This window comes from Rhododendron vialii, chromosome 2a, assembly GCF_030253575.1.
Source record: "Rhododendron vialii isolate Sample 1 chromosome 2a, ASM3025357v1".
NCBI lineage: Eukaryota > Viridiplantae > Streptophyta > Magnoliopsida > Ericales > Ericaceae > Rhododendron > Rhododendron vialii.
In genome coordinates, this window is record NC_080558.1 from 24,621,811 (window position 1) to 24,638,410 (window position 16,600).

The 16,600-nt window shown below is 38.2% G+C and overlaps 1 long non-coding RNA gene across 2 annotated transcripts in view; it reads right to left on the reverse strand.

Moving 5' to 3' along the window:
• Window positions 1–12,863: 12,863 nt before the first annotated feature.
• The window catches only part of LOC131316355 (uncharacterized), a 41,781-nt gene continuing 38,044 nt past the window's right edge, over window positions 12,864–16,600 (reverse strand). For both annotated transcript variants that reach the window (XR_009197076.1, XR_009197077.1), the window contains 2 exons: window positions 14,715–14,777; window positions 12,864–14,411 (listed from right to left, as the gene is read on the reverse strand). This is a non-coding gene — a long non-coding RNA (uncharacterized LOC131316355). The remainder of the gene's footprint in view (window positions 14,412–14,714; window positions 14,778–16,600) is intronic.

A 16,600-nucleotide genomic window follows, 5' to 3' on the forward strand; every position in this document is an offset into this window, starting at 1 on the left:
CTAAGTCCATTTCTAAATTCTATAACCCCCTAAGTCCACTAACCTATTAGTAAAGATATAATAACCCTGGTTAGTCTAATATACCCCTGCTTTCAAAAAATCTTTTATCCCATTTTTTCCTTCATTCCCTTTTTTTCTCCCTTTTTTCCTCCCTTTTTTCCTTCATTCCCTTTTTTTCTCCCTTTTTTCCTCCATTTACGTTTATTTCTCAAATTCATCCATTATAAAACCCATCCTCCCTCCCCCCTCCCCCCTACCCACCCACCACCACCACCCCCCCCCCCCCCCCCCCCCCCCCCCCCCCCCCCCCCCCCCCCCTTTTTCCAAAAACTCCTTTTTTCCAGAAGAAGAAAACTCGGCAGAAACCCAGACGAACGAACTTTTTTGTCGTCACTTCTTGGTAGTCGGCAATCTTCGTCCTCTTCGGGCTTCTTCGGCGTCAGCCCTTCTTCGTCGTCGGCCTTCTCCCACGTACGTCTCCGTTCACCCACGTTCGTCTCCGTCGCCTTTGATTCGCCCTCGCTTCAGTCGGAAGCCGTCGCCGTTGCCGTTCTTCGCCTTCGTTTCTCCATTGCCTTCGTCAGATCCTACATCGCAATCGAAGGGAAAGAAGTTACAAGATCTCCTCTTTTTTTTCTTTTTCTTTTTTTTGAGTTAGAAAGGACAGAATCTCAAGTATAAAGTTATAAGGTTATATGTTTATTTTTTGTCACACGTACTATGTTTTTTTGTGTGTATTTATTTATGTGGCAAAGTAATCAAAACACATATAAGGTTCTTTGTTTGTTTTTTCATTGTAAACATATATAAGATTATTTATATGTTCTTGCATTGTAATAAAAAAGATTTCAGAAGCTCATACATATACGGTTATCAGAAGCAAGTCAATGAGGCCGCTGCGCGGACCAATTCAATAAAGTATATAACGTTATATAACGTTATACATGTACAATGACGTTATATTGACATTATATAAGGTTAAACCTAAACAACCAAAATCATTTTAGGTTTGCATCCTTAATATCGTTATATGTGGTCTTCTGTCATGAGTGAATGAGTATATAATGTTAAATGCGAGCTGATAAATGAGTATATAACGTAAAATGTAAGTATTTCACATTAAATGTGAACCGATGAACGAGTATATAACGTTATATACAGTGTATCAAAAAAGGAGAATCTTCTGTCGCTCTATTGAGGCCGCTGCGCGGACTAATTCAATAAATTATATAACCTTATATAACGTTATATATGTACAATGACGTTATATTGACATTATATAAGGTTATATCAAACTCTAGTCATTATATGTTCTACTTTATTGAATTGGACCGCGCAGCGGCCTTGCTGACTTATTATTTGTGCAGTAAAAAGATTTCAAAAACTCATATAACGTTAAATGTGAGCCGATGAATGAGTATATAACGTAAAATGTAAGTATCGCACGTTAAATGAGAACTGATGAACGAGTATATAACGTTATATATGTACAATTACGTTATATACAGTGTATCATAAAAGGAGAATATATAACGTTATATACAGTGTATCAGAAAAGGAGAATCTTCTGTCGCTTTATTCCAACGTAACTGCTGGGATTTCAAACGTAGAACGGATAATGGGCTAAAAATATGGGATTTGAATGGAAAGGGTAATCTTCTCTCTCTCTCTCTCTCTCTCTCTCTCTCGTTTGGACTCTGTTTCCCTTCTGGATATGGGAACAACGTGAATATAGGAGATTTTATAGGAGTGGGATATGGGAGATTTTATAGGAGTGAGATATAGCAGATTAACAGTTTTTAAAGGTAAGGGTATTTTAGTCTTAAACTAATTCCTTTTTTAATTGAATTGGACTTAAGGCCTCACCAAAACCTAATTAGTGGACTAGAGGGGTTATGAAATTTAGAAGTGGATTTAGTGGGTTACAAATATGCTATAGTGGACTTCCCAACAATTTTTTAAATAAAGTTAGCGAGACATCACTTCAAGGGCCTTTTCTTTTGTCGATGGCTACAAGAACGTAAATATCAAGCCATCAACAATCCACCCACCTAAACCAAAATGGCGTCTGTAAACGAACAAGGAACTAAAAGACGGACAAAAGAAGTCATAAAAATGAACAAAAATGTTGTCAGAAATTAGTTTTCTAATTCATCGAAAAATTAATTGTCAATAAATGTGAGAGATTCAAATACAAGAACATCTTATGAACCAAAGTGTGGTGCTGTGCTTTCTCCAGTTGAACCCTCTTGAATGATGGCTAGGTTGGTGTATCTTGAGCGTGGATGAGATCTACACACTTAGCACCCGTGTTAGTGCCAAACCCGGATCATGGGGTGTCCGGGATAGACACTCCGACGGTCAAGTTAGAAAGAGGGAAAAAAAGCTTTTTAAGAGGTATTTAGGGTTTCGGAGAGAGAAATCAATTACTTTCTTCTGAAGGTGGATTACTCCTTTTATAGGCAAAGGTAACTTGGAGACCAACCCACGTATATGCACCACGCACTCGGTGATTGGTTCGTCAATTGTGGTGCTAAATCAGGCCCGCAATCTAAGGCCTGTCACAATCTCCACGATCTGTTCGTTCAATAGAGGAAATGGTGTCACGCCACCTGCCACACCTCCCCGACTCTACCTGACTTCCTCTCCAAGTCAGGGAGCATGGGTGGCTTAGTGGTTGACAGTTTTGCCGATTGATATAGCCCGGCTGCGTTCGGGCTTCTCTCGTGTTATTGATTGGTCCGGCGGAACGTTGCTGAACAGGCAAATTTATCCTAGAAAGGCTAACCCACGCCTTGGTCTCTAGTTCCTACCTCTACTAGGGGTAACTGGCCCGCGCGGGATGGATCTGGCGAAGGTACAATGAGAACTGTACACCGTCGATCCGTCCAACCCTTATGACCACGGGTTCTACTGGTCAACGTGACGAGTCCATCCCCTGGGCCACTTCGTCAAGCCATGCCCACCACACAGAGTGTGTAGGGGTCTCTTTTCCTTTCGAAATATTTATTGATGTTCAATATGTCCCTTTAACAAAACTTTAGATTTTGTAGTTAATAACAATCCAAACTTGCTAATAGGTCTCCAATATCAAACAATTATAATCTATTTAAAAAAATGATGGGTTTGGAATGAGCTTAATTTTGCACACTTTTTTTTGGGATAAATATTAACAAAAAATTGGGTTCTACTCGTAGTAAAATTTTAAAACAAAAGGCAAAATGCTTGAGAAAATTTTAATTGGGTCCCTGTACTTTAGCACTATTTTTATTGTTGTCCCTTAGGATGAATTTCCCCACTTGTGCTCCTTCATTTTCACTTTGATACTAACGGAAGTCATCACAGGGACAAAAATTGAACACAAATGAAATATGTAAAAGGTTAAATTCGGTACAATTGTTACTGGAGGGACTAACATAGAATTTGTCGTAATCTACAGACCCTTTCTAAAAAATTTCCTACCATTATCATTTATTTTGTAAATGTTCGGTGGAATTGGAAATGTGCATAACCATTTCTTATCTTGCTTAATTCTGATTTTTATATCTTTTTTCGAATTCATAGAATATGAAAAAAGAATTGTTGTACTAGCATTTACAACCGATTGTAGTGCCAATGGTAAGGAGGTCTCATGTTAACCATATTTCTTATCTTAATCAATTTTATATAGTACTACTATATATATGTTGTAAATTAATATTCTGAATGTAAAATAAACAACAAATGTTACGTACGTACCAAGCCAGCTTAAACCTTATATTAAAAATGGAGAGAAACGCCAACTTGACTTGATACCTCAAATCATGCTACCCACGTTCCACATTAACTTAATTAATTATATATGATTGCATACAACGTCCACACACGTCCTTATCAAAGTAGGAGGGAGTAGAATAGTATTTTCCCACTTTCACAGAAAGAACCCTTCACATGCAATTAAAACTCCCCTCTAAAAATGCGACTTAATTTGTCTCCGGCCTCCTCAATCGATCGATCCGTTCCCGGCCGCCAATCCCAATTCCCCAACCAAAATCATTCCTTTACGTACGCACCTCATTTGATGTTTTTATTTCAACCTGATCTGCCTATTCTTATTATTGTCTCAAATGTCAATCTCCGAAATGCCACAATATTCACCCTCATTTCCTGATGCAATTTTCTCTCCTTGGAGAATCCAGATGGTTTCCAAATCCGTCTCTGACCGAATTCTCATGAAATTCTCAGATGTTTCGGAATTCGACTTCGATTATGCCCGGAGTGGATTGTGGTCTCCCCCGATCAGAAGAAATCTGTTTCTAAGCTCATATGGGGCTGGGGAGATATTAAATGGAAGGGAAATGCTGAGAAAGCCACGTGATTTGCCGGCGAGGAGGAGAAGACGCAGAGTTTGTTTCAGTGTCGGGAACAGTGGGAACTCTTCATTTCTTGGCTGTTGAAATTCTTTGTAAGGGCGGTACAGGGAGAGTGTGCTTCTTCAGTCCGTTTTGATTGAATAATTTGGTTAGTAAACAAAGGAAAAGAAAAGGTTAATTCCAGTTTTCCACCAAATCACTCATTTGGGTTGCATGATTTGGTGGGAAATGTTGGAAAAATGGTTTTGTGAAAACCATTTATATATGAATGAGAGATTATCGCTAAATATCCCTATTTGGAATTGGTTGAAGAATGGCTATTACTAATGGTTTTTGGTGATTAATTATCATTAATGTAGAGGTGTGCCTTTTGAGTTGGTGCCTGTTCGGATTCTTTGGAATGAACAGTTGCGTCCATTCCTTTTTATGATAGTTTGTTCCTTTATATATAAGTGAGTTAGGTTCCGGTGAGGAATTCCTCATTTTATTAAAATGCGGGACTCTCCTTCCCGATTGAATTTCGACGATCCGAACCGCTCAAAGTGATCAGAACGTGATTTTAAGGGTCCCTGTGAGAAATCAGCAAAAAAAATGACCGGGAAGGGCTTCATCCGAGCAGTTTTCATTGAACGGTTCAAAAAAAACTGCTCGGATGACGCCCTTCCCGGTCATTTTTTTTGCTGATTTCTCGCGAAGACCCTTAAAATTACGTTCTACACACATTGAACGGTTCGAATTTTCAAATTTTGATCGGAAAATGAAAGTCCCTCATTTTAACAAAATAAGGGATCCCTCACTTGAAAATTCCTCATATATAAGTTGTTACAATCTCCCCAACTTAGTTATGTTTCAAAATATGCGCTCTTTTTCTAAAAATAAAACCACGCTTTGGCTGCGTACTTTGACAAAAACACATTTTTAGTCCATTCACATGAGAAGGTACAAATACAAGATAGTTCGCGAGACCCTCCAACTGTAGTGCTGCTTTGGAGGGATTTTGATTAAGTAGTTCTCGAAGAACAACTCGAAATGTGCTTTAAGTACATAGTGCAACACTTGCCTTGATCACCATTTCAATCTCAATTTCGAGGCTTTACATTATAATTTGATTATGTTTTGATATAATTGGGTGTATCACAAAGAATAATCATATTTTCTAATAAGAAATTAGGAGGAACGTATTTTTTGAGTGGTTACTTCCTTTTTCCACATAATATTATAGATTCGATCAGGTGAGATTTGATAAGAAAGGGTTTTCCTTTCTCATCACCGTTGATTCTCAATGTCCAAAGGCACTGCCAAGGAAAGAAAGAGGAAGGAAATGAGAATATAGATAAATTTTTTTTTTGCTTCTTTTTCTTTTTGTTTTTAGCTCAGGATAGAAAATAACATGATCCCAAGGGAAATAATTTTAAATCAGTAGGAAACTAGTTTCCTTCTTGTGGGGGTAGAAAATTATTACTCCTATTTATCTTTACCGTGGAAACGAATCGTTCAACGTGTTGAAAAGTCAAAGTCGCAGAATGATGGAACTATTCATACACGAGAGACGAAGCATTCTAATGAGCAAAGTGACATGATTCATTAGAGCATCTCCAATCCAATACTCCATTTTTGCCTTCAATTCTTCATTTGAGAGTATCAAAATAATATATTTTATTGCAAAAGTGATTTTGGAGGAAATCTAACTCCAACCCAATACTCTATTTTTACTTCTATTTCTTTAAAAACTCATCTCAAATCTCAAACTTCCCCACTTTCCCTCCAAAACTCAAATTTTCATTTTTCTAACTTCATTAAAAAAAATACTCAATATGGGTCTTATTTTGAAGATATTGTACATATCTTTTGATTGATACCAATTTTATAAAGGATTAGTGTATCAAAACTAATTTGATAAACAAAATGGGATTTGGTGAGGGTGAATAGTGAAATGAAGGACATCTTCCATTTTTTTCTCCATTCTTCATATTTGGAGTACTAAACTTGATCCCCTCAAATGGAGGAGAACATAAAGGATGGGTTGAAATGGTATTTCTTTCAAAAATGATATTCTCAAATGGAGAAATAGAGGAATGGAGGATGCATTTGAGATGCTCTTAAGAAGGAATATGTTATCATTTAATAAATGGAGACGATTACATTTCGATCCTTGAGATATACAATCCAAAATAAATTTATAAACAAAAGAAAACACGAAAGGGGAGAATGGCTCCAAGCAGCAGTAGCTAGCTCCTTCTTAGTCGCACAGGATGACAGGTCAACGGTAAAACCGAACCTGCAAGTTTAGCCACGATACGAACGGCGCCATGCCTATCTGAAAGGAAGCACCTCGCCGAAAAAGGAAGTAAGGGAGGGGGTCACCGGAGGAAGAGTACGGGCCGCCGAAAGTGATCTCCCAAAACGATGCCCAACCCATGACCAGAAATATCGATGCATGTGTTCTTCCAGTTGTGGGGGCTCGCCCGCCGAGGTGATAACCCTGCCGCTTCGACGGGGTAAGGGGAGGAAGCTGAGCCAGCCAAGGGACGGGTCGAGAAGAAAGAAATCTTCTCCTTCGTGACCTGGTTTGAAGGACCCGGCTATCTCCATGACTTGGTTTGATGGACTCAGTCGGGCTATCTCCAAAAGCCCCATGCTCCAAAGGAAAGCATTCTTGACAGTCTCGCCAAAAGAGTTATGAATAAAGGGAAAAAGAGTATGTATAGAGATTGCTTGGGAAACAAATAAGCATAAGAATAGGTAAGGATTCATCAAACGGATTTATCCATTTATAGTGGCAACACAAGGGACTGAGTCCCTACAGCGCTGCCAAAGGGCTGCAAGCTGCAGTGCCCTGAAACGACACCGTCCTATGCAAGTCAAAACTACCGATCCTATTTATGAAGCCCAATCATCCATATTTGCCTTAATTGACACCTTTTTACCAAATGTCTTTTTTTTTTTTTTTTTACACTTCTCTCAACTCATTTTGATTTGTCTTGATTTTACAAATTTTGATTCGGCTATTTTATTTGTCTCAACAATATAAACTGAAGAACTAATAATATATTTACTGACAAATAAGGTGAAAAGGATAACTCAAAACTTGACTTTTTTAGTTTTTTTTTTTTAAATAATAGTCCACCACGAAAACATGTGTAATTCTTAGATCAAAAATTAAGATTCTTTCATTCGTAATATTTTAAGAATCTTGACACTAAATTAAAGTTTTGATAAATTAAAGTCCTTATCGAAACTTTAATTTGGAGATATCATCATTAGATTTTAAAAGCTAACTTTTAATTGTTTCGTTTATGAATATATTATCGTTACACTGAAATTTTTTGGAATTTACTCGGGACAAAATGGGAATTGCATAAGTTTTTATATTCCACTTACAATAATAACTACTTATTTTTTGAATGAAATGTGATATATTGTGAGAGAATGACCTGTCTTGTAAAGTGAAAAATAAATACTTAAAAAATAAGAACCATGGCGAAACATGACCTAACTTTTTAAAATAGATACTTATCAATTGACAACTCAAAATAAAATATTGAACCATAAAAAATGGACGGAGGGAGTATATATAATCTTATAAGAACATTGTTCGGGGTAAGTCGCTTACTTGCTTTTGTATGTTATCTTTGGACTTATTTTTTGGTCCATATAATTCTACTTTCTAAATTTATATAGTTGAGACGAGTAGAAGAGGCCAATAGTTGTACAAAATTTTTAAGGCTCCGTTCCAGAAATGGAATAAGAACTTATGTTTTGTTCAATAATAAGGTTTGTTCTACAAAGTTAAGAAGGAGGTGCTTATTTTTGAAGAATTTATATAGGTACCAATAGGCGCCGGGGAGGGAAATCGTACCAAGGCCGTGCCGGGTCGTCTCCGGCCACCAGACGGCTGATCCGAGCCATCCAAAAATTCTAAAAAAAAATCCGAGGGGGCCAACGCAGGAATCAACGGCATCCGAGGTGTGTAGGGTCTCGGATTTTTTTTTATCGGCCGTCCGATGGCCGGAGATGGCCCGGCTCTGCCGTCGGTACGATTTTCCTCCGCCGACACCCATTATCATAGCAACAGTCTTATTTTTTGTATAAGGTAATTTCAAGCTCAAAAATCATGTGTTTACGCAAAATAATTTTCCTATCACTATGGATCTTATTTGATAGATCTCATTGAGATCTTTAATACAGTGCAAAAAAATTGAATTTTTTTTTTCATTTACATTATTTTTGAGTTTGAAAATGTAAAAGGAACTTTTTATTTGAATTTTGTGGAATAACCCTTCTTATTTTTGAATGAGAAGTAGCAAAATAAGTACTTATTTTTTAAGAAGGTTTCCGGAACGAAGCCTAAGAGGAATTCACTGAAAAGAAGAAATTGATCAACAAAAAACTATACTACGAAAATCAAGACAAACCACAATTAGTTTAAGCATATTGCTTATGCCCCGTTTCGGAACTCAATATAAGTACTTATTTTTTAAGAAAGCAATTTCAAGTTTAAAAATAATGTGTTTACGCAAATAATTTTCCTACCAATATGGATATTATTTAATAGATCTCATCGAGATTTTTTATACAGTGTAAAAATAATTAAAAAATTATTTTTTATTTACATTATTTTTAAATATGAAAATGTGAAATAAGTACTTATTTTTTAAGAAGGTGTTCTGGAACGGGACCTTAGAGAAGTAAAAAAACAAAGTGAGATGGGCAGCTTAGGGTGTCAAGGCAAATATGAATGATTGGGTTTCATAAATGGGAGCGGTGGTTTTTGTCTTGCATAGAACGGTGCCATTTCAGGACACTGTAACTTGTAGCCCTTTGGTAGCGCTGCAGGGACTGGAGTTCCAACAGGACTCACAACGAGGGGAAGGAAAAGTGAATCTTCCTTTAACCAATGGAAACTGCCTGAGTGGATGGGCATTAAATGTGAGTGACAGCTTGAGTTCTGGGGCAGTCAAAAGAGCTATGAATAGGCACAAAAGCAACAACCAGTAGGAGGTGGTGTTCCAACTAAAGAAAAAAAAGGTTTTAGAAAAAAGAAGGTAATTTCAAGCCCAAAAATCATGTATTTACGTAAATAATTTTTCTACCAATATGGATCTTGTTTGATAGATTTCATTGAGATCTTTTATACGGTGCAAGAAAAATCAAAAAATTATTTTTCATTTTCATTATATTTTAGTTTGAAATTTGAAGAAAAAAAACTTTTAAAAAAGGAACCTTAGTTGGAACACCCCCGGAGTCGAGTAGTCCCATCAATAGCCGTCGGTTAAAAAGAGACCTGCGAGTAAGGTTCCGTTCCAGGAACCTTCTTTAAAAATAAGCAGCTTATTTCACATTTTCAAACTCAAAAATAATATAAATGAAAAATAATTTTTTAATTTTTTTTGCATCGTATAAAAGATCTCAATAAGATGTTTCAAACAAGATTCATATTGCATATTTTTACATTTTAATAAGCCCATAATTTTTGAACTTGAAATTGCCTTTTTAAAAAATAAGGACTTTTTTCCTGTTCTGGAACGGGGCCTAAATCCCCTCAGGAAAAGTCATCGATTGAAGGTCCGCCTACAGGAATGCCCGAGTAAAACGAAGGATGCCACCAAGCCTACGATAATAGTGGGTCCACAAAAAAGCATAAGGGAAACTCGGATGCCACCAAGGAAGCCTACGACAGTAATGGGTCCACAAAAAAGCATAAGGGAAACTCGGCAGCAAAAGGATGGAGTTGAGCAAGGGAGATTAGTATAAATAGCAAAAGAAAAACAGAAACAAACGCAGAAAAAATAGAGAAAAATTACTTTTCATACTAAAAATGCAAAATTACTGTTTGATCAATCAATGAGGATACTAATTGGAAGGTCGGAGGGCACTAATCAGTTAACCAACCGGACTGAGGTGCCCCCTTGACGAGTTGTTTATTGTGCAGAAAACAGGAGTTGGGTCTGGGTGTGGCTCGCTCTCGCATTGGTGAAGTCAGGAGTCAATTCTCAAACAAAAAGTGAGGGTGAGAAAGAAACGGTTCTCACACTTCTCTCTGTTTTTTGGGTTTGTTTGGAACTGGGGCATAGAAATAGGAAAAGAAATAGAAAACTAAGGCTCCGTTCCATAAACCTTCCTAAAAAATAAACAATTTATTTTACATTTTCAAACTCAAAAATAAAGTAAATGAAAAATAATTTTTCAATTTTTTTTGCATCGTGAGATCTTTCAAAAAAGATCCACATTGCATATTTTTAAATTTCAATAAGCCCATAATATTTGAGCTTGAAATTGCCTTCTTAAAAAATAAGAATTTTTTTTTTGGTTCCAGAACGGACCCTAATAAATCTCCTCTCTTCTGCTGTTGAATTCCTGGGTAGGAGGGAAAGAAGAAAATTTTGTTATCTCTAGCTGCTTGCATTTACCTTACCGAATGTATATTTACTTTAGTAGTAAGACAAAATATAGTCTTTCCGATGCCGCCTTCATTGCCGCCAACGTACGCTACTAGGAGTAAGCAAGCAAGCTACCTTGCTTGGGCAAGGAATACCCGGATTTTTCAGCACAGGGAAACTCCTATTGCAACTCTGACTCACCAGATTGAGGAGAAAGTTAGGGCTTTGTATTTTTTTTTTTTGGTAATGAAAAATGTCTTGATGAACTGGACTAATCTCCCCTGTCCCCCCACAGCCCTTTTCACGCGTTTGCGTGAGGTGAGGTGGCCCCAAGGACAAATTGTTGTCGAGAGAAATCGACCTTGCGACCTTGGAGTGGTAAGCCTCGCCGAGACAAGTCGATTACCAAGTGCGCGCGACAACCCCCTTGGGGTTGGGAGAAGGGTGAAGAGGTCAGATAAGAATAGGATCGTGGCCAGTGATTGGAGGGTATCTCAGTGTACTTTTACATCTTAGCTAGGCCTGGTGATTTGGTTTGACTGCAGAGAAGGATACGCTGTTCAATCTAAACCGTTCACATTGACAATCAATGGGTCAGATTTGTATAATCTTTTACCGGTTAAAAGTAGAATACACTTAAGGAGCTCAGCACTACCAGGCCTGCAGACCTGGGGAGTGCAAGCTAGCTCTCATTAAACCTCCTATGAGGGCCAACAGAGAATGGGGCAATAACCTTCCAGCTTCGCCTTTCAGACGAAGCAGAAGGAGGGAGTCCAAGGACCAGCTTCGGCCCCTAGCTCCCGTGAGAAGCGTAACGTCCACGGAATCCCACGAAAGATAAAAGATAAACTTAATCCGGTAAAGATGCCACGGCGGGAAGGATAAATCCTAAAGGGTAAGGTAAGGTTAAGATAAGCCCAAAATGCCAGAGATATGCATAATCATAGTTGACTATGGGATTCCTAGCCCTGGCAGGAAACCTGTGGATTCCTAGCTAAGGCAGGACTCCACACTCCTCAAAAAGGAGATTCGGAACCTACAAGGTATAGTCCTACGAGGACTCAAACTCCGATTGTAATGCCTATAAATATGACGGTAGAACACCAATATACGGTACACAACTCTAACGCAGAGAACTCCCGTTCCTTTATAACAAGTTTTCTACTGACTTAGGCATCGGAGGGTGGTAGGCATGCCACCACACCGGTGACTCAAGTTATCAGCTTTGTTTTGCAGGTCTAGGTTGGAGCTGTCGTCAAAGCTGCTTCATCAATTGAAAATAAATCTGGACCATTAAAAACACTATACAATGGTTGCGATCACTTGGACCTCAATCGTTGGATAGTGTTTTCATGTTCTTTTCTTTGGGGCTTTCCCTTGTGGAGTAGTTGTTTTCATTAGGTGTTGCACCTGCTGAATTTGGTTGTACGGGCTTTGCCCTCTGAATTCTATTTTGTTTGCTTAATGAAGGTTTAAATTACCAATAAAGAAGAAAATCTTGAAGAAATAATTTAAGGACTTTTAACTATTTTTCTGTTCTTCCTCCCTCTTTTTGGGGGGTAATTAAACCATTTTATAAAGCAAACCAACTAAAAACTAGGGGAAAGATGGGAAAATTTCAAAATGGCACCTGAACTTGATACCAAATGTCATAGAGACACCTGAACTTAAGTTTATTTCACTTAAACACATGTACTAACAAAATCCCCAAATTTAGACACCTGAACTTAAGTTTATTTCAATTAAACACCTGTACTAACAAAATCCCCAAATTTAGACCCCCGCCGTTATACTCCGTCCCAAAAATTGCTGATATGGCATCTCCAACCCGTTTAAGTTGCCCCATTGCACATGTTTCCAACAGGGGACGATGCACCCAAGCGAAACCCATCATTAGAAGTATGCCGAGCAAAAAGAAGAACTGGGTTTGGGCAAAAAAATATGTGCAATGAGGCAACTTAAACAGGTTGGAGATGGCATGTCAGCAATTTTTGGGACAGAGTATAACGGCGGGGGTCTAAATTTGGGAATTTTGTTAGTACAAGTGTTTAATTGAAATAAACTTAAGTTCAGGTGTCTCTGTGAAATTTGGTGCAAAGTTCAAGTGTTATTTTGAAATTTTCCCGGGAAAGATCCAACATTACAAAAAAGAGAACCAGGCACAACCTAACAACCACCTATATGCCCAGAAAAAAAATACAAAATAAAGCAACAAGACTTTACATTTGATCAAAAAATCTATAGCGACACCATGTCCTAGCTACCAAACGAGTAGTATCACAAGGCTTCACACCTTGCCATGAACACAAGCAAGCTCTAATCTCTTCAATGATCAGAGTACTAAGACTCAAAGCAGAGGCCCTTTGCCCCTGAAAAATCCTCTTGTTCCTCTCTCTCCAAATCCAGTAAATGGAGGCAGCCAAAGAAAGTATGTACACTGTGCATAAGCATGAATTGCCAGCTCTATGATTGACAACCCAAGCCATCTTGTTAGCAAGAGTAGCACTCTGTCTAAATATATTGTTCCTTTGTAAGAGTGTATCCCACACTGCACTAGAATATGCACAAGCAAAAAACAAGTGTTCATGTGATTCGTTTTCAACTTGATAGAGCACACATCTTTGATCACTAACCACTCCCCAGCTATAAAGTCTATCTTTAGTGGAAAGTCTGCCCAGAAACGCCAGCCACTCAATAAAAGCCCAACGTGGCACATGGTGTGAGAACTAGACACCCTTAGCCCATGGGACCAAAGGAGAGACTTGCCTCATTCCCTGCCATGCTGATTTTGCACTATATACTCCAGATTTACACAAAGTCCATCGCACACAGTCAGGTACAGAGACGTTAGGGATCAGAATTTGATACAATCTCCATGGTAATAGCACTCCTTGGTCTAGGCCACTGCCAAACACCATTATGAATGATTGAAGAAACCTCGGCAGATAACGGCCTACCCACATGGAAGTCCCTAGAATCACCAAATCTTTTGCAAAGAGGACTCAAATTATGCCAGTTGTCAACCCAAAGATATGTAGACTTACCATCACCGATAATGTATTTGATCCAAGGTTGAAGCTCATCTGAGAAGTTTTCTAACAGTCTAAGAAGCCTCCTGAGGAATTTTTACCCTCCATACACTTTGATTCCTTAAAATAAATGTGTGAATCCATTTAATCCATAGAGTATCTGCCTTCATGCAAATAGCCCACAAATGACGCATCATAGAAGTCTTATTCCAAGTTTTTAGCATACGAAGGCCCACCCCACCTTCCTCTTTAGGGACGCACACCGCATGCCATGCCACCTTAGCATTAGAGTGCTTTAAATCAGGACCAGACCATTAGAAGGATCGTAATATCTGTTCAATGTCATTTAGCACCCGTTGAGGCAAAAAAAAAATAGAGAACCAGTAGATTTGAATGCGAAATAGAACAAATTGTATGAGTTGGAGCCGACCACCATAGGTAAGGGTTTTATTGGACCAAGATTGTATTCTGACCAAAGTCTTTTCCTTCATCTGAGCACAATCATGAGCACGGCGCCTCATAGAGATCAAAGGAACTCCTAGATATTTTACTGGGAGAGAGCCTTCAGGGATAGGAAGGACTAGTCGTAGAGCCTCTTTGTAAGCTGCCTCCACCACATCAAAGAATATAGTGCTTTTTTGCATGTTGGGCTAAAGCCTAGAGAAGTGGTAAAAGTCTGACAAAGAGTCAACAATCAATCGAAAAGAAACCATATCAACCCCACAGAGAACAAATAAGTCGTCAGCAAAAATGAGATGAGTGAGATTGAGACTTCTACACTTAGTATGGAAGATAAAACCCTCATTTTTGTCGAACTTTGTATGGCAAAAGTCCAGTGAAATCTTCCATAACCAACAGAAACAAATAGGAGGAGAGAGGATCTCCCTTTCTAACAGGCACAAACGCTAGTAAAGGCAAACAAAGATGTATATTCTCTATAGATGATTGTTTACCTTGATTCAGTCGATCCACCAACAAAAGAAGCGCGTGGTTGTTTCATTGTTTGAGAGGCACCACTAGTACGTAGGACCAGTAGCTAGAAGTTAGCACAACACCAAAGGCATCCCCTCGTGAAGTATTTTTCAAAAACAAAAGTTCAGTAACCTCTGATGAATTTGGGAATTAGACAGAATAGTTTTGTCCAGAATAACAAATAACAGATCAATCTTCATAAATTTCATCGTAAATCGGAAATACTTATAACAAAAAAATGCGGGAGAGATAAAAAAGATGCAGGGTCATTTTGTCTGTTTGGCTAGTAAAGCACGAGATAATTCATATCAGCCAGTCTAGCATTAATAGCATTAGATAACAACATATGACCCAAACCCAAACAGATAAGGATCCATATCTCACTTATTAAGTAATATCAAATTTGGCGGCAATTCTCGAATCAAATTAAGTTGTTGCGGATCCGTAAAACGAACAACCAGACATGAGAGACTCTCCATCAATGAGAGTCAAGACAGCTAGAACCAACAGAAGTGAACATAACTCTCTTGAACTCAAAAACTTGGAAGATGGCTTGATAATCCGGGTACCACCAAAGCTCTGATACCACTCTTAACACATAATGAGGGTAACAAGTAATACCTGCTGCGGATTACACAAATATAAATGATTGAAAACTTGTTTTACGAGCTCCTACCAATATGCATATCCCGCATGAATTTCTGTAAACATTTCACATAGGTGAAGTAGCTATTGAAGTCCTCTACTATTCTTCACATGTTTCAAATCCCTAGGGCTATATAGTGTACCCTAGAGAGAACTGGGAAAGAAAGAGAAATATTGAGTACTTGATATGGGAGTAAAATACAAGTCGTGTATAGATGAGATAAGACATACTTATCTCTATCACTTCGCTGGGTTCAAGAGTGCTGTAGTGTGGCATCTGAGTCGTCCACCTCGCAATCAATGGTCTAGATTTCATCTCGGTCTCTGTCGATCTGAGCCGTCACGCCAAGATGAAATCTGAACACTATTGATTATCTGGATGAACATTTCAAATGCTGCACTATCAGAAACCCAAGTCCCACTTAGTTAATTTTAATCCACCAAGGACTTATTTCCTTAAATGATTGAATCCACTTAGGACTTGTCACCTATTCAAATAGATGATATATACAAATAAATAACATCTCATGTGAATGCGCACATAGGCTCAATGCTACAGACTCATTTGGAAACAATTGTATATTTTGCTTATTTTGATATTGATATTTTATATCTTCTGAATGAACAAATAACCAAAATAAACAACTAACGTTACCAAACATTTAGCCAAAACAAAATATGTTACCAAACCAGCCTATAAAATGGAAACACCAATTTGATACCTCAACTCATGTTTTTCTGATAACTTGATTTCTGAGCCTGCTTGCTCGCACCTCGACTAATTCCGGGGCCATGAAGTTAATGGCCGAGCAAACCTGCAATGGCTCCCAAGGTTTGGAATTCTTAGGCTTCGCTAAATTCAAACTTGCGAGATCTCGGGGGCCAATCTTTTATTTTCTTTTTCATGCCACTTGACCATACCCCCTTGGGATTTGACACCTCAAATCATGCTACAAACGTTTCACACAAGATAGCAAGCAACCATAGTTATCATACATTTTCCCACCTTTACATAATCATCACAGAAACTCCCCACTGAAAATGCAACTTTGTCTCCTCCCTAAATTCTCACCAATTCCAAATTCCCAACCTTCCGCACTAATATTTTTTTCTTATCTTCGACCAACGTACTTTTTTAAGGTTTTTATTTGAACTTCTAACATTATTTACCCAAATGTCGATCCCCGAAATCCCACATTCACCCTCATCTCCTGGTGGCATT